At 41.5% G+C, this 18,981-nt stretch overlaps 1 long non-coding RNA gene across 4 annotated transcripts in view; it reads left to right on the forward strand.

Annotated features, from left to right (window-relative positions):
* Positions 1–5,949: 5,949 nt before the first annotated feature.
* Positions 5,950–18,981, forward strand: part of LOC122457208 — a 149,224-nt gene continuing 136,192 nt past the window's right edge. For all 4 annotated transcript variants that reach the window (XR_006276650.1, XR_006276645.1, XR_006276647.1 and 1 more), the window contains exons 1-3: positions 5,950–6,008; positions 7,531–9,194; positions 10,342–10,495. This is a non-coding gene — a long non-coding RNA (uncharacterized LOC122457208). The remainder of the gene's footprint in view (positions 6,009–7,530; positions 9,195–10,341; positions 10,496–18,981) is intronic.

The raw sequence follows: 18,981 nt of genomic DNA on the forward strand, positions 1-18,981 counted from the left end.
TGTCCCAGTGTCTTTATTACAATCTAAGGCCATGTCTACAGGTACTGCAGTGGTGCAGCTGTACCGATGTAGTGATGCTCATGCAGCGCGTCTGGTGAAGATGCTATGTGCCAATAGGAGAAAGCTCTCTCACCAGCATAAATATCCACGTCCATGATTGGCAGAAGCTATGTTGGTGGAAGAAGCTCTCCTGCCAACATAGCACTGTGTATACTTGGTGTAACTTATGTTGCTCAGGAGGGTGGTTTATTCACACCCCTGAGTGACATAAGTTCTGCCGAGATAGACTGTAGTGTAGACATAGCCTAAGCATTAATGATAGAATTCAGGATATAAATGATGACAGATACTAAAATTGTCTCTTCAAAGTTGTCCTGTTCCAGTCATGAGCATAACTGCAGGATCTCTGTTTATAATCTGCCTCATCAGGCTGCCTGAGCCATCCAGTCACCCAGCATTTTTATTTATAATTATTGCTGATTGCATGTACTGGGTGCATTTAACTGCTGAATCGCTAGGAGTCTGTTCCAACCAGTCACGATGTGAGAGTTATTGTAATGCATGAATACACACATTCACAGCTTGTAGGCAGCCCACACCATCCCTCCCTTATGCTTGATGCATGCCTTGGTCTTGGTGGAAGAAATACATATGCTTCTTTTCAGGTCTGCCGAACAAGCCTTGAACCTAGGGATGAGCCCAAGATCAGATGTAGTAGAGCATAACTGGATTTCTATGTGGACTCATGCATTCTGGGTGCATGAAAAATAACCAGGCTTGCACTTGGTCTGAAGGTGTTTGGTTGGTTTTGTGGGTTTTTTGACAGTATGCCCTAACTTGGAATATGGAAACACTTAATGCCAGCATAAAGTATGTATAACAGAGAGCTTTGATTTCTACTTCAGTAGAACTTCAGTTTTGTCTGAAGGATGTTGCATGCATTAAAATCACTACTATTTGATGAAGATCTGGACTTATGTCCTCTGAATTACCATATTATTTTTGTGTCTATTTTTATATAAAAAGGTCAGGTAAGTTTCTCTGTAATTAGCTAATGAGGAAAAGTTCAATGTGCTAGTGTATTGCGTCAGTGTCCAATACAGTCTGATCCACACCTGCCAGTGAATGGAAATTAGAGAATCTTGAGCACTCTGACCTTCAGTGTTTATATGCTTTATCCTGAACCATTTAGTGAAAAATCATAATATTCTCTATTCATGGATCCTATTCAAGTATAGGGTCCAATGGTCATTCATTTGAACTGTCCATTTACGTTTTTGGGGAATGGAATTTCTGCAGCAGGGTCATAGTTAGCGGTGTGAGAAAGAAAAGAAACTGGAGGAGCTGTGATCCAGCAAACCATGACTTGTTTGTTAGCAGCTGCGCTAATAAGCTAAAAGAAGTACAACTCTTCTCCGGCTAGCTTCTTTGCTCCTCTGGGAATGAGGGTTACTGAGCACACCTGAAAATCAAGCCCCTTCTAGTTAGGTACCTAAATATGGATTTAGGAACCTAATTGCAGTCATCCAGGTTTGAAAATGTTGGCCTTTATGAAAACCTCGTTTGGCATTAATCAAAAGCTATCCAGTGGCTTTTTTGTGTGTGCGCCTGATGGGAAGCAAATTTTGGTTCACTGGCTCACCCTTAATAAATTCCAGATAACCACTTAAAGCCTAGAAAAGCAACATGTTCTGTTTTTAAAGAGGTAAGTTTCAGAAATGCTATGGACTACCAGCCTGTGTCTTAATCTGTGACAGAATCTGAATCTCTGTTACCCTTTGCAGAGCACGTCACTGTCAAGTTTTACTGGGGGAGGAAGTCCTGTTTCTTGTTCTTTAATCATTCAGTAACATCCGTTTCTGTGGAATTTAAGGGGGACATTTTCAATGGCACAATGGACAGATAGTGCCTACCTCCCACGTGTCTTTTGGCTGAGAATAACTGAGGAGGAAATTTTCAGTCTGTTTTATATTATGCAGTTGAGCTCCAATCACTTTCACGCCTTTTGGATCTGTGGTGGCGTAACTGTGGGAGACAGGCCAGTCCTTGCTTACAGACAGCCCCCCAACCTGAAGCAAATACTCACCAGCAACCACACACCACACAACAGAACCACTAACCCAGGAACCTATCCTTGCAACAAAGCCCGTTGCCAACTCTGTCCACATATCTATTCAGGGGACAGCATCATAGGGCCTAATCACATCAGCCACACTATCAGAGGCTTGTTCACCTGAGCATCTACCAATGTGATATATGCCATCATGTGCCAGCAATGCCACTCTGCCATGTACATTGGCCAAACTGGACAGTCTCTACATCAAAGAATAAATGGACACAAATCAGACGTCAAGAATTATAACATTCAAAAACCAGTCAGAGAACACTTCAATGTCTTTGGTCACTCGATTACAGATCTAAAAGTGGCAATTCTTCAAGAAAAAAACTTCAAAAACAGACTCCAAGGAGAGACTGCTGAATTGGAATTAATTTGCAAACTGTATACAATTAACTTAGGCTTGAATAAAGACTGGGAGTGGATGTCATTACACAAAGTAAAACTATTTCCCCATGTTTATCCCCCTTCTTCCCACCCCCCCCACTGTTCATCAGATGTTCTTGTCAACTGCTGGAAATGGCCCACCTTGATTATCACTACAAAAGGTCCTCCCCTCCCCCTGCTCTCCTGCTGGTAATAGCTCACCTTACCTGATCACTCTCGTTACAGTGTGTATGATAACACCCATTGTTTCATGTTCTCTGTGTATATAAATCTCCCCACTGTATTTTCCACCAAATGCATCCGATGAAGTGAGCTGTAGCTCACGAAAGCTTATGCTCAAATAAATTTGTTAGTCTCTGAGGTGCCACAAGTCCTCCTTTTCTTTTTGCGGATACAGACTAACACGGCTGCTACTCTGAAACCTGGTTTTCTTGAAGTCGCTTGCAAAACTGTCATTGACTTCAGTGGGGCCAGGATTTCACTCATTGGGCTATCAGGGCCAAGCAGCAGTAATGGTCTGAGCCACTGCTCAGAGCTTTTAAGAATACAACTACCCGTGCTTGACCATTGCAACTTACAGTTCCCAGCCCACAGTATTGTGGTTTCTCAGAGCAGCACCTACACACATGATAGCATGGTAGCTCTGAAAATTGGACTACTTTCATTAAGGTACCTACATGTGGATTTAAGTGCCTACGGTGGAACAGCAGAGTCTGAAATGTTGAACCATGGCCTTATAGCCAAAGTTTACAAACTCCCTGAAGGGAGTGAATATACGTAGAAAACAGGATTTCAGTAAGATCTATTGATCTAAACACTTTGTCTTTATTGGCGAGTTATTCCTGTGCATTGTGCCTCCTCTCCATTGTAGTTCATTCTGGTCCATTTTTTTTTCTTTAGCTGTTCAATGGAGAACCATAAACTCAGAATGGAGCACCACCTTTTCTCTCTCCTTCTATAAAATAGTTGTGAAATCAAATTATTCGGCAAAACTCTGATTTTGCTTTCAGTTCTTGCTGACATGTTTGCAAAACAGCATCCTGATGTGAAAGCTCTGCAATTCAGCTAAATATGAGTCCGCTTCCATTATGCTTCAGACTTAATGCTTTCAGACTTTTAGTCATCAATACACAGAACTATTATACCCTTTCTGGATGTGTTCTCCGTTCTGCAGTGAAGTTGTTTGTTACCATGGATATTGCTTTGTCTCTGGAGACCATCAGAGAGGATTTAAACAGAAACGTATGGATCAATATTTCCATAAGAGCAAATGTACATCTTAAGAATTCTATTCATTTGACAGAGCCTGGATGTAATGAAAATGAGCAAACCCAAGCTTTCAGCTGGAGAGATGAAAAACGAGGTGCTTCCTTTCCCTCCTCCTTTTTATTTCATTTTTAAAAGTTTTTTTTTTTTAGCCATGCCTGGAAAGATGGCACAGATAAATGAATGTCTGATCACAGCAAACTAAAAATTAGGTCAAAGTTTCTCTATTGTGTGTTTTGGAGAATCTGAAATTACTTACTTTTTCTTGCCAGGAATGAATTTTGTAGAAGTGCTTTTCAGTGGGGGGTTTCCAAGATGTGTCATATTGCAGCTTATAAATGGACCTGTGTTCTAGGCAAACAATAGTTGTTACTGTTTTGACACAAGGATTCAATAAAATTTGCTAATGACTGCTACAAAAAAAAAGGCCCAATTGAGCTGAGAGAAGTTTTTAGTTTCTGACCAGGAGCAAAACTCCCACTTTACAGTACACAAATTTCATTAGGTGAAACCAATTAAAGAGATGTTTCTTATTACAAACATGAGGATCTCTTGGAGAAGAGTCACTCAGATCTGGTTTAATTTGTATGTTGCAGTGCAATGATTGTCCTGCTTTGAAATGCAGCAAAGGAGCTTTGTCCTATTTAATTTCACATTTCTTCTATTTGTTTCTCTTCGTGACTCATAGCACAACACTGGCGGCAGGCCTAGGAAGTCGGTTATGGGATCTGATTTAGGAACATCAGTAGATTGCATTCCAAGTTTTGTGCTTACATTGCACCATATGCCATGATGGCATTCAGCTAAATGTGTTCTTACTGCACAGCAAGCTGGCAACTTCAAAAATTAGAATAGCTGAAGCAAGGCACCAAAGAAGTTCCAATATCTATGTTTACATAGCTTTCTTTTGCTGTATAAATAATAAAAAAAACTACTCCAAAATATGAACTGATCATCCTCCGTTGATCTCTTAGCTTTGGGTACTGTCTTTTGTTTTTTAAACAATAGGTTAATCCATTTCAGCTTCTTGCTTGTGCAAACACTGCAATCCCAACCCCCTGTCAGGATTACTGCACAACAATCATTAGACCTTCACCAGTATACTGTCTCTAACAGTGGCCTGTATTTGGCATCAGGGCAATTATGGAGTGATTCACCCCATCTTCCATTCCTGGCATGTGGTGGTGTTCTTTTTTTGAACCCAGTTACACTTTTGGCCATCACAGCATCCCATGGCAATGAGTTCCACAGGTCAGTTGTGTGTTGTGGGGAAAAAACTGCTTCCTCTTCTTTGTATTAAACCTGCTGCCTATTAATTTCCTTTGGTGACCTGTGGTTTTGTACTGTGTGAAAGGATAAATAACACTTTTTCCACATGAATCATGGTTTTATATACCTCGATATATCTCCTCTTAGCTGTCTCTTTTCTAAGCTCAGCAGCTCCCAGTTGCTGCAGTTCACTGTTCCTGGACAATGGGTGCGGCGGGAAGCAGCGTCCAGCACGTACCTGCTGCCTGCGCCACTTACTGCAGCTCCCATTGGCTGGGAATAGCAAACCCTGGCCACTGGAGCCCTCTTTAAAAATTGGACTTCTGTTAGCTACTTCCTGTCATCTAGTAGAGTCTGATTGCAGTGGTAGGTTACATACTACAGTTAATAGTTCTGCAATTTCACATATGAGTTCCTTCAGAACTCCTGAGTGAATACTATCTGGTCCTGGTGACTTATTGCTGTTTAGTTCATCAGTTGTTCTAAAACCTCTCTACTAACACATGAATTTGGGACCATACTTTAGATATGTCATCCAAAAAGAATAGTGCTGATGCATATATCTCCTCCACATCCTCTTCAGAGAAGTCTGATTCAAAGAATTCATTTAGCTTCTCTGCAATGGCCTTATCTGCTTTTAGCACTCCACCTTTGTTGTTTAGTGGCCCAACTGCCAGTTTGGCAGGTTTCCTGCTTCTGATGTACTTAAAAAAAATTACTGTTAGTTTTTGCATCTGTCATAAATATAAAGGGAAGGGTAAACACCTTTAAAATCCCTCCTGGCCAGAGGAAAAGCCCTTTCACTTGTAAAGGGTTAAGAAGCTAGGATAACCTCGCTGGCACCTGACCAAAATGACCAATGAAGAGACAAGATACTTTCAAAGCTGGACGTGGGGAGAAACAAAGGGTCTGGATCTGTCTGTGTGATGCTTTTGCTGGGGACAGAACAGGAATGGAGTCTTAGAACTTAGTAAGTAATTTAGCTAGATATGCGTTAGATTATGATTTCTTTAAATGGCTGAGAAAATAAGCTGTGCTGAATAGAATGGATATTCCTGTCTTTGTGTCTTTTTGTAACTTAAGGTTTTGCTTAGAGGGATTCTCTATGTTTTGAATCTAATTACCCTGTAAGGTATTTACCATCCTGATTTTACAGAGGTGATTCTTTTTACCTTTTCTTCTATTAAAATTCTTTTTGTAAGAAACTGAATGCTTTTTTCATTGTTCTTAAGATCCAAGGGTTTGGGTCTGTAGTCACCTATACAAATTGGTGAGGATTTTTATTGACCCTTCCCCAGGAAGGGGGGTGCAAGGTTTTGGGAGGGAAGATGTTTCCAAACTACTCTTTCCCAATAATAAACCCGGTTAGACCTTTGGTGGTGGCAACGAAAGTCCAAGGGCAAAAGGTAAAATAGTTTGTACCTTGGGGGAAATTTTAACCTAAGCTGGTAAAAGTAAGCTTAGGAGGTTTTCACGAAGGTCCCCACATCTGTACCCTAGCGTTCAGAGTGGGGAAGGAACCTTGACAGCATCTTTAGCAAGCTGCTTCTCAAATTCGTTCTTCAATTGCTTTATTATACTTTTTCATTTTACTTGCTAAAGTTTGTGCTCCTTTCTAGTTCCTCTTTAGGATTTGACTTCCAAATGTTAAAGGATGCCTTTTTGCTTCTAACAGCCTCCATTACTCTGCTGTTTAGCGATAATGGCATGCTTTTGGTGCACAACTATCTTTTTTTGAACTGGGGTATACATTTCCTCTAAGCCAAGGGTTCTCAAACTGGGGGTTGTGACCCCTTAGTGGGTCACAAAATGGTTACATGTGGGTCATCAGCTCTGTGCTCTGTGGGGCTGAAAGCCCTGAACCCCCATTAAATTCTGCCCCCCTTTTAATTTATAAAGTCACAGGGGCTTGCTGTGTGAAAAGGGTCACGAATACAAAAAATTTGAAAACCACTGCTCTAAGCCTCTACTATGGTGTTTTTAAAATAGCCTCCATATTGCTTGCAGGTATTTTACCTTCGTGAGTGATCTTTTTAATTTTCATCTAACCCCAAATAAATCCATTTTACTCTGTATAAAGCTTATACAGGGTAAACTCATAAATTGGGGTTTGGATCCCACTGGGAGCTGGGTGTCTGGGTGCCGGAGAGGTAACCTGCTGAGCAGTTTTTGGTTAAAGTCTGCAGCTTTTGAGGCATGGATCAGACCTGGGTCGGTGTCACAGCAGGCTAGTGTGTCTGGCTCAACAAGGCAGGGTTCTGGAGTCCCAAGCTGGCAGGGAAAATGAGCTCAGAGGTAATTTCAGCACATCAGGTGACAGTCCCAAGGGGGTCTCTGTAACCGAACCTGTCACAGTGGCATAGTTGAACAGGATATGTGCACAGCTGATTCCTTTGAGACACTGGTAGTGATTTTGAATGAGTTTTAAGTGTGGTGGCTGGAGAACAGACAAAGTGGTTACTGGTTTGTTATTTTCTGTTTGCTTATTTCAGGTAAGGGAATAGAGGCAGAAAAATAAGCAAAATAGGTGAGAGTGAAGCTCAGAAGAAGCTAGAACTGCACAGGTAGCAAATTGCTAAGAAGGAATGAGAGAGCCAGCAAGCCCTGACTTAAAAGACAAAGAACTTGAGGCCCAGAAATAGGCTCATATTGAAGCACAAAAAGCTGCCCTGGAAAAAGAAAAGACTGCCTACCAGCAAACCCTGGACTTAAAAGACAAAGAAACTGAGGCCCAGAGACAAGCATAAATTGAGACCCAGAAGCATGAACTGGCTATAATGGAGTGGAAGAGGTGCACAGAGACATGTATCCTGGCAGTGGAAGTTGGGGTCCTGGTGACTGCTGCGGTACAAACAGACCCCAAGGACTCTGTAGCTGGAAGCAAGCCCAACCTGAGTGGGAGGAGGGTGGAGATTTGACTGGCTAGTGAAGTGTCTGTCATAGCTGGTAGCTGTGAGCCCACAACCAGGTCAGGGTCACATTCCCTTTTGGGGGACAAAGGCGTATCTGCCTCAGAGGGGAGCCCAGAGAGGGAAGTCCAGATGAAAGGTACGGGGGGACAGGAGGGTCTGCCCACCTTTTGTAGGAAGGCTTTTCCCCAGGCAAAGGGTGAAGCATCTGCATCTGAAATGCTAGACCCCTCACCTGTGGATCAGGTTTAAAGGGAAGACTGGAGGTCAGATCTCCTGGAGGGGAGAGTCCACCCAGCTGACCTTTTGGGAACAGAGAATGGGGTGACTGCGGGGATCTTACCAATCCAAAACACTCCACTGAAAGATGTTGTTCTTCCTATGCTTGTAATAGATAACACTATTGCTTCAAAGCAGGGGGAGGAAAAACTTTTCATTTGGAAAGCATCACAAGCTGGTGGGGTCCAACACAAAGAGATTCCAGCAGGAGGGGCAGAGCTCAGGCATGGTTGCAGTGCACCTTTTCCTTGCCAAAACCCCAAACACATACCTGAATTGAGAGCCTTCTCCAAAGAGAACTGGGTAGCAGATGACCTGTCCAGAAAAGAGGAATTTCCTTGCATTCCACATGCTTTATGAAAATATGCTTATAAATGTGAATATGATGTAACTGGAATATGCTTTATGCAAAAGGTCTCTTGTAAGGTATCATTAAGAACCTTATAGTCTACTGAGTGTGTTCATCCTATTTATTTGCCTGTATTAGTTCTATGTCTGGAGTTAGGAGAATAAGATCTAAACTTGTATTACTGATACAATAATACGATACTGATAATATGTTTACATATTAAGTGGAAGCCATTAAGGGTGCTTCAGATTCAATGACCTGTATATGGCTCTGTTTACTTGCAAACCTTCCTGTGTACGTGTGGGCCAGTCCAGCAAGAATGGAGGCTAGGGTCTCTCAGAACAAGTGACCATGTCACATGATGCTGGAATCCATATTAAATCTGGTACTTTTCCATTTAGAAGGAGGGGTGGGGACCCAGAGAGACAAAAGATTCTTGCCTTGGGCCAAATCTATAAAAGGGGGTGGAACAGGGCAAAGGGCTGCCAGTCATAAGAAAGCCCTTGCTTAACACCTAAGATGTCTGCTGGAACTAACAAGGACTGTACCGGGGAAAGGATTGGGCCCAGACTAGAAAGAAGTCCAGTCTGTGAAAGAAGCTTATGGAACATCTCTGAGGGTGAGATTTTACCTGTAATCAGTTTCTTAATGTATTAGGCTTAGACTTGTGGTTTTTGTTTTATTTTGCTGTGTGACTTACTTTGTTCTGTCTGTTATTACTTGAAACCACTTACGTCCTCCTTTTTATACTTAATAAAATCACTTTTGTTTATTAGTAAACCCAGAGTAAGTGATTAATACCTGGGAGAGCAAACAGCTGTGCATATCTCTCTGTCAGTGTTATAGGGGGCAGACAATTTATGAGTTTACCCTGTATAAGTTTTACACAGAGTAAAATGGATTTATTTGGGGTTTGGATCCCATTGGCAGCTGGGTGTCTGGGTGCTGAAGACAGGTAACCTGCAAAGCTGTTTTCAGGTAAGTCTGCAGCTTTGGGGGCATGGAACAGACCTGGGTCTGTGTTGCAGCAGGCTAGCATGACTGGCTCAACAAGGCAGGGTTCTGGAGTCCGAAACTAGCAGGGAAAACGGGCTCAGAGGTAATCTCAGCACATCAGGTGACAGTCCCAAGGGGATCTCTGTGACTGAACCCTTCACATCTGCATCATGCCCCGAGGTGACATTTTACCCAGTCAATATGAGGATCATTGAAATCACCCATTATTATTGCGTTTTCTGGTTTTGTAGCTTTTCTAACCCCCTCTCTCTTCCCCCTCCCCCCCCAGCGTTCCACAGTCACTGTCACCAACCTTGTCAGGTGCTCAGCAATATATTCCTTCTGCTATATTCTTATTATTCAAGTATGGTACAGTTAGATTCAAATATGATGAAAATCTTAAAAGACTCAATGCTTTTTTTAAACATATAGTGACACTCTCACACTAGCGCAACCTACTCTACCCTCGTATTACTGTGTGCCATTCATTATCCTCATTCCACCAAGTTTCTTCAATGTCTATTATATCAAAATCCCCATTTAATGCCAAGCACTCTAATTCACCCATCTCAGTATTTAGATTTCTAGCATTTGTATGTAAACAGTTGTCAATATTTAGTTGCTTGCCTTCATGTGTTATATTTAAATTAGACTTCCTTGCGTTTGACTTCCTCACTAACTCCTGCCTCTACTTTATCAACTTCTTTCCTATTGTCTATACTAGTGTAACCCTCCTGGCACCTCTGAGGGTACAAATTTTACCTCCTCAGGTCTTGGGTCATTCTGCCAATGTGGATCTCTCTGCTGAAGTCACAACTCTCCCCGTCAGTGATCTGCATTTCTCAAACTGCTATCCCAGTGGTGGTGCCTCCGGGGAAATAATGGGTAATCCACTTAACAGGAGGTACCACACTGCTTTCATAAGTAAGTACCCAATCTCAAACGACCAAACAACTCCAATAGGTTTTACATAAACAGAAATTATAAACACAAACAATGCCAAGAACAAGTTATACTAAATAAATATAAATGAATAGGGTTTGATTTTTAAAATATATACACAACCATCCATTAGAGGATGCTACTTAACACAATGATCCGCAGAGTCTCTTTCTGAGTCTAGTTGTTATGTCAGCCCTCTAACGTGTCAGTCCCAAGTCCTGGTACCTGTCAGTGGTGCGCTTTTAGATGTTGCAGTCACTGTGGTCCGGCGTCTATCTAAGGGGTGCGATGATCTGCAGAGCAGTCTGGGTCTCAGAAATAGCTTTTCAGCTCCAAGGAATGGTCTGAATCCTCCTCACCCTGGGGGAACAATTCGCCTTTCCTCCTGGTGAAGATAACTTTCAAGCATCAGGCTGTAGGCTGACTGAACTGTCCAGTGGGCACTCACTTCCATCGCAGTGGTTTGATAGGTCCTGTGGGAACCTAACTCAATGGAGTTTCCTTACTGAGGATTAGGAAAACTGGAAAAACAATCTATGGGGGAGCTGGATACTCCCTTCTTCTCTGGCCCTCTCTCTTCCCTTCCAGCTGACACCCAGGGGAGCAGGAGGGACCTCCTCTCTCCCAGGTATCTGGTCACTGGAGTAAAGAACCAATCAGAGCTCTCCTTTTTTTAGGACATCTGAGGCTGCTGCTTTAGTTCCTTCCCTCTTGCCTCCTCTCTGCTTAACGGAGGGTTGCCTGGCCATAGGGCAGCAAGGCTTCTTGTTATACAGTCTTTGGCCCTGGATATAGAGTTCCTCCTTCAACACATTCAGCCCTAAGGAATGCCTCCACACAAACTGAGTGCTCCTCTGCAGCTCTTGGCTTTTCCCAAGCCTTCAGTTTAAAAATTCTCCACAACTGTTTTAATTCTACGTGCCATCAGTCTGGTTCCATTTTGGTTAAGGTGAAGCTGATTCCTTCTACATAGGCCACTCCTTCCCCAAAAGGTTCCCCAGTTCCTGATAAACCTAAATCCCTCTTCCCTACCCTATGGTCTCATCCATGCATTGAGACCCTGAAGCTCTGCCTATCTAACTGTCACTGCTCATGGAACTGGAAGTATTTAATGGAATGTTACCATGAAAGTCCTGGACTTTAATCTCTTACCTGGCAGCCTAACTTTAGCCTTCAGAACCTCTCCTACCTTTCTGTATGTCATTGGTACTTACATGTACTATGACCACCAGCTCCTCCCCAGCACTACTTATAAATCTATCTAGATGTTTCATGAGATCCACTATTTTCACATCTGCCAGGCAATTCACAATGCAAAATCTTGGTCATCATAAACCCAACTTTTATATTTCTAATAATCGAATCCTCCACTACTATTGCCAGTCTCATCCTAGTAATTGGGGTCCCTGTCCTACTTATTTCTGTGTGAGAGGATATCATGACATCTGGAAGGTGGGACCTAACTATGGGATCATTTGCCTCCACTCCAGCTTGATGTTCTCCAGCCCCTGAGACTTTCCTCCTCCTTAACAGCATAGGGGCTGTTGGACAGGATGTGGGACTATTTTACTGCATCCTCAAAAGTCTCCTCTACTTTTCTGTCTCCCTTTGAACTCCAGTTCAGCCACTTTGGCCCCCAGAGCCTATATGCTGTCTCTGAGGGTTGTGAATAGCTTGCACTGCGTGTGTGCACACATGTGCATGCACACACACATGGCAGGTAACCATACATGTTAGACTCAATGAAATAAATTGGCTAGCCCTCACCCTCTGCTGGTCTTCTAGCTGCGTTTTTTCATGCTTGTGGCTTTTTAAAATGTGGCCTAGGGGCAGGTCTACATTTAAAATGCTATGTCACACCGATGCAGCTGCACCACTGTAGCGCTTTATTGAAGACGCTCTAAATTGATAGGAGAGTGCTTCTCCCTTTTAGGACAAAGAGCTACTCCCTTTTAGTGGTTTAGTTAATCCACATCTGCGAGAGGTGGAAGCTCTGCCGGTGGGAGAAACTCTTTTGCTGCATAGTGCTGTCTACACCGGTGCTTAGGTGGGTATAATGATGTTGCTCCGGGGCGTGGATTATTCACGCCCCTAGTGACATAGTTATACTGAATTAATTTTGTAGTGTAGACCAGGGCCAAGTTTAGGTGTATTTATTTTTCTTGTCAGTTACTTAGCTTGAGGAGTTGGTGTCTTTTTAAATTGTTCCAATCCCTCATCTTCCTCTTCCTGCAGCCAAAACGCCTCACTTTGGCAGCTCGTTCAATTGCTGTGCTCTCTGCCTGCTTCTGCTAGCTTTCATACAAGGATCTCTAAGCACTTCACAGATATGAATTCACTAAGTTTCCCAAGTAAGTCTGATAAAGAAAAACAGGGCACAAAGTGCAGTAAAATAGTAAGTTGCTGTATTCTCACCCTTCTAAACAGACTATAATGAGATTTAGGTTTGATGCCAATGTGTCTTTTTGTTGGTGGTGGATTTCTTAGAAAAAAAAATACTAATTACAACTGAGCCATAGAGAACAAATTTTCATAAGGCTTTTCCCTGAAAGGTATCAATTGCAAAAGGAAGCAAGAAAGTTTTCTTGACCAGCACGCTGATGGTGATTGCCATTAAAACATGGCATTTGCCTGCAGTTTTCACATAATGGTGTCAGTGGCTACCATTTCTCTGTCTGGATTGTATCATCATCATTTATAACTTGCAGGTCTGAAATAGCACATCATTATTTACTCTAATGGAGTCATGCCAGGGCTTCTCAAACTTCCACAGCATGTGGATCTCTTCTTGACAGAAAGATTATCTGGTGGACCACCTCCTCCCCTGCTTGTAATTCCGTTGGGTAACATCCCTGGAACAATTATAGCAGCAGTGTACATGGAAAAGTAACAGTGTATAGAGTTGGCAGCAGAGGAAAGCCAGAACCATATGAGCAGCCAGGTGCCTGTGGTTTGAGGACCACTTACTTACTCTTTACAATATTTTTTAAAAGTTCTAAAATGGCTGTCCTGGATTAGCTCTGCTGGAGGACAGGGTCCAAGTAACTGCTTCATTCAGTTTACAAGCTTCTTTCCTCCACTATAAGATGTAATAACAACGATATTTTCTGAGGTGTGTAAGTTGCTAAATATAAAGCTTTTTGATTTGTGTCTCACTATTTATCAGTCGGTAATAGACTATTTTTGTTACTGGCGTGGATGGAATTCTATTAATGTTATTGCTTAATTGCTGTATACACACAAACTGTTGAGCATTTTGTAAAGCATCATAACAGCAGTGAAAAGCAATATCTCTTTTTATTAATTTTTGCCAACCCTTCCATGGGTTGTATTTCTCTGCACAAGTGAGATTTTTTACAAAGCTGTAATTTATAAGAAGGAAGACATACCAAAGGTCTGATTAAATTTATAAGGCTTTCTAAAACAGGTTGGCAGTTTATTTTTAATGGCTTCTTGCCCACTGCTCAAGTAATAAAACATTGAACAATGGTAGTTTCCTTTCCCTTTGGTCCTTTTCATGTGTATATTAAACTAATCTGTTTATTTTAGCAAGGGGAATTATTTCTCTTCCCCATCCATCTATTACCCCTCTCCTCAAATCCTGATTATCCCACAGGGCAGCACTGACATGTCAGCATGACACACATTACAAATGTAAATGCGCTTTCCCAGTTGAAATTTTAACAAAAGGCCAGTAGAACCCATGCGAAACAATCTGATTGCAATGTTATCAATTGTAGTTTTACTAGATGAAATGCACAATTCATTGCAGGAAGAAAACTCATTGCAGAAAAACAGTACAGTATTTGGTAATCTTCCTTTGACCATACAACACAACAGTATAATCATCCTCATTTTGTTTTAATAAGTGATGAACCAGTGATGTCTCATGAAATTTTGAGAAAGATTAGTGCCTATATTCTGCAGTTATGGGATCTCTGGATTTTCTTAAGGAAGATAGAAAATCCTTCTATTCAGATACAGTATTGTAGATAAGTCTTATACTATACAAATCTCCCCCTCGCTCCTGGGTTTTATTTATTATTTTTGCATGAAAACACTATCTTTATTGATCCGCGCTTCCTGAGATCACCTGAAGTTAGAATCCTTTATTTGTGACATCAGAACTGATTACCACTGGAGAGGATTATGATTCCAGTTGATAATTATATAGGTGCAGAGTTTAAAAGAAGAGGAGGAATTTGTATCAGCAGATATGCTTCTAATTGGAATGTTTTCCCCATAGGGTGTCAGTGTCACACTTTAAAGTGCTTTCAGATTGTACTGGGAAAGAGAAATAGATGCTTTGTGTGATTTTTGTTTTGTTTCTTTGTTTAGTATGATGGGAACTCACTAATGATTAGTTGTCTGTGATTTAATATCCTGGAAGTAAAAATGACTATTACTATCAATATAGTATATATTATAGACTGAGTGCTAGTACAGTACATCTTCTGTCTTGCCACTAGCATCACTTAAAATGGCTAAAGCAGTGGAGGCTTAAGTGAAGCTTGGATTCAACTCATGTCTCTGGCTGACCTTTTGTCTGTGGTTGACAAAGATTCAACCCACTAAGGCTATTCTGGCATTATCTAAAAGGTAGCCACAGGGACCTTTTATAGGGTATTTTTACTTTCTCAGATGTGTATAGTCAGTTGCAATGGTTTGGCTCATGTTTTCGATTACAGATTCAAGCTAGACCTCATGACTTGGCTGCATCCTCTGACATATGGACTTACCAAGGTCTAACTCTTCCACAAGGAAATAGGATATGTGGTGAATTCTTGAGTCTGTTTCCACCCCCACCCACATTTCCTTACCAGAATGCTTAGAATCACTAGGGTTGAATACAGTTTGTGTGATAAATGTAGATCTGCCACCACAAATTCGTTTTTGATTTTTCTGGGGAGGAGGGAGGAATATCTTTTATATTGTGTGTTATTGGTCAGAATATTTGGCTCCTTTTTATACAGCATCTATATGCAGGTCTGCTGTGGAACCTGCTCTCTTATCTCGTACATCAGTGTGCTTGCAACTGAGGGCTAGGTTCTGTCAGAGAAATCCCTGTCCATGAGAAGGGTGGGTCTGAGTCTTTCTTTTGGGAGGAACTTGCCAAAGTGCAGGGAAGGGAAGAGAGACACCTGACAATTAAGCATTAAGTTGTTGATATTACTTGTACAGTAAATGATATTTCCCTCGTCTGTGCCTCTGCCTCATAGCTGGTGGTGACACTTGTCCTAATCCAGGCCTACAGCAACGCTGTCTCTTCCTCCCCTTCCCATCCTTTACGTACACTGTGTTTTGCTCTTTGTACATGGGTAAAGCATGGCAGTTGAGGGGAGCACACTATGGAGTGTGACTACTTCTTGGCTCTGCTTCCTCCTACTTCTGTTCTAGCATGCTCCATGCCCAAAGCCTTAGATCATTTTAGGGGAGGAAATGGGGGAGGGGTGTGGAATAAAAGGAGAGAATGTGTGGAAGCACCTCTAAAGGAAAACCCAAACTAATGTTCAATGAAAATAGACTTTTCCATCCTATAAAGTTTAAAAGGAACATTTTCCACTAGTTCTAAGCAAGAGAGGCTCCCTTTCCCCACTGTGCCCTGCCAATTCACCATGCCAGACACTCTCCTCTATTTTCAATTTATTTTAATCCACCTGTCAATAGGATAGAGGGATAAGGGTTTTGTCCTGGTTTCCCTGACTCAAAATTCTGGATCTGGAGTACATAGTTCAGTGTGTCTCTCCTGTGTTGTAGGTAAGAGCCGCCCCACTTTTCCTCTAACTGGGCTTTTAGCAATAGAAATCTATACTGAAGTTTAAATCTAGTCATGAGCCTCCTCCAATGCCCATTGAAACGAATGGAAAGACTCCCATGGACAGCCGTGGGCACTGGACCAGACGCAATGTGAATGTTAGGCTCCTTGGTTTTTCAAGTGACAGAAATCAAGGGAATTTGTCTGAAGTGACCTGTCATTTGTGATAGTTAAATTCAAATAGCAAATGAGTCAGTGAAACTTGGGGATGCTGGCCGAGCTGCAGCTGGCAGCCATGTTTCACAGGATGTTCTGCACAGTGGGCGATGATTTTTATTTGTATATCTTTCCAAAATACTAACATTTGTGAAAGTTTGTTCTACAACAGCAGAAAGATCCTGTCACAATTCCTTTGGTTCCTGGCTTGTGGAGTGGATGGAACTGTTGCTGGTGGCTGTAAGGTGGCAAACAGTGAGAGAACTCTGGGGCTACATCACTATATCTGTTCCCTATTTAAACTGTTTCTGAATATTTGAGTAATGCTTCCCCATTAAAGTTTTAGGGGCAGAGGGTAGAATGATTCCCATGTTTACCTTTAATCTCTGGGACCCTGATTTGGTTTTGGGCTGGAACACCTGTGTGAAATGAGTTGTACTGGTCTATGCTTCTATGGCCCATAGCTTCATCTATTTTCCAGTTAATATGTTAGGAAGAAAATAAGTCAGAAGAGTCAGAAAGCAGCTGGCTGTTGTCCTTGAAGCTGCAAGCTTGTTCTAGCCCAGATGTGGCTGCACATCTGTTATTTGGGCAATACTTGCAAAGTGCTCTGAAGTGCCAGGGTGAAGAGTGAAATATAAATGGAGCTTTTATAATGATTCATTTCTTGGTTCAGTGAAACAAGGCAGGCTGTAAAATAGGGCTAAATGGAAAATTATAGGCCTAGTTTAGTTCTCATTTACACCCAGACAATTTGTTGCTTTCATTAGAATTGACTGAATGTAAATGAGTGCAGAATATGGCTCATTAATAGTAGCTATTTTTCTAGCAAGCCCCATGAAAATAAGAAGTGGTATCACTTTGCAATTTGCAAAGCATTTGGCTATTAAATGCATTCAATTTAATTGTGGCATTGCATCTTATTTGGGAAGCTTTCACAGTTGCTATATATAAATTAGCAAAAGATAGTTGTAACCGATTCCCTAGCACAGATGTGCTCAGAAGTTTGGTGTCTGATATTGGAGTAGATAGGTGTGGTACATGGATTGAAACTCTGGGGAAGAGGCAGCAATATTGACAACACTTTGGGACACATGGTTTTTCTTCTAACAGTAATGGTGGGTGTCATGTCATGTAATAAGACTTGTGGATGGGGGGAAGCGATAGATGTGTTATATCTTGACTTTAGTAAGGCTTTTGATACTGTCTCGCATGATCTACTCATAAACAAACTAGGGAAATGCAATCTAGATGGAGCCATTGTAAGGGGATGCATAAGTCATTGGGAAAACATCCCCAAGCATAGTAATCAGTGGTTCACAGTCTTGCTGAAAGGGCATAATGAGTGGGGTCTAGCAGGGATCAGTTCTGGGTCCTGTTCTGTTCAATATCTTCATCAATGATTTAGAGAGTACACTTATAAAGCTTGTGCATGATACCAAGCTGGGAGGGGTTGCAAATGCTTTGGGGATAGGATTAAAATTCAAAATGATCTGAACAAACTGGAAAAATGGTCTGATGTAAATAAGATGAAATTCAATAAGGACAAATGCAAAGTACTCCACTTAGGAAGGAACAATCAGTTGCACACATACAAAATGCGAAATGATTGCCTAAGAAGGAGTACTACAGAAAGAGATCTGGTGGTCATAGTGGATCACAAACTAAATATGAATAAACAGTAACACCATTGCAAAAAAGTGAACATCATTTCGGGATGTATTAGCAGGAGTGTTGTAAGCAAGACGTGAGAAATAATTCTTCTGCCCTACTCTGTACTAATTAGACCTCAGCTGGAGTATTGTGTCCACTTCTGGGCACCGCATTTCAAGAAAGATGTGGACAAATTGGAGAAAATCCAGAGAAGAGCAACAAAAATAATTAAAGGTCTAGAAAACATGACCTATGAAGGAAGATTGAAAAAATTGGGTTTGTTTAGTCTGGAGAAGAAAAGACCAAGGGGGGACATGATAACAATTTTCAGGTACATAAAAAGTTGTTACAAGGAGGAGGGAGAAAAATTGTTCTTCTTTACCTCTGAGGATAAGACAAGAAGCAATGCGTTTTAATGGCAGCAAGGGAAGTTTAGGTTGTACATTAGGAAAAACTTCCTAACTGTCAGGGTGGTTAAGCACTGGAATAAATTGCCTATGGAGGTTGTAGAATCTCTGTCATTGGAGATTTTTAAGAGCAGGTTAGATAAACACCTGTCAGAGATGGTCTAGACCAGTGGTTCTTAACCTTTACTTCAGCCTGCACCCCTTTGGTTCTCAAAATATGTTCTTGCACCCCTTACCAAAAAATCAAAATATGTTCTTGTACCCTTATCAAAAATTGTTGAAGGTGGTCAGTTCTTTAAACCTAGATATTTTTTGTTTGTATATTACAGTAATTGTTAAAAAATGTATAATGTTAATAAATACATAGGTTTGATGAAACAAAGTAGTTGTACTTACGTGCCTGTGCTTAATTTGTGTTTTTGATGATTTACCTTCTA

Source organism: Dermochelys coriacea, chromosome 1 (genome assembly GCF_009764565.3).
Source record: "Dermochelys coriacea isolate rDerCor1 chromosome 1, rDerCor1.pri.v4, whole genome shotgun sequence".
Lineage (NCBI taxonomy): Eukaryota > Metazoa > Chordata > Testudines > Dermochelyidae > Dermochelys > Dermochelys coriacea.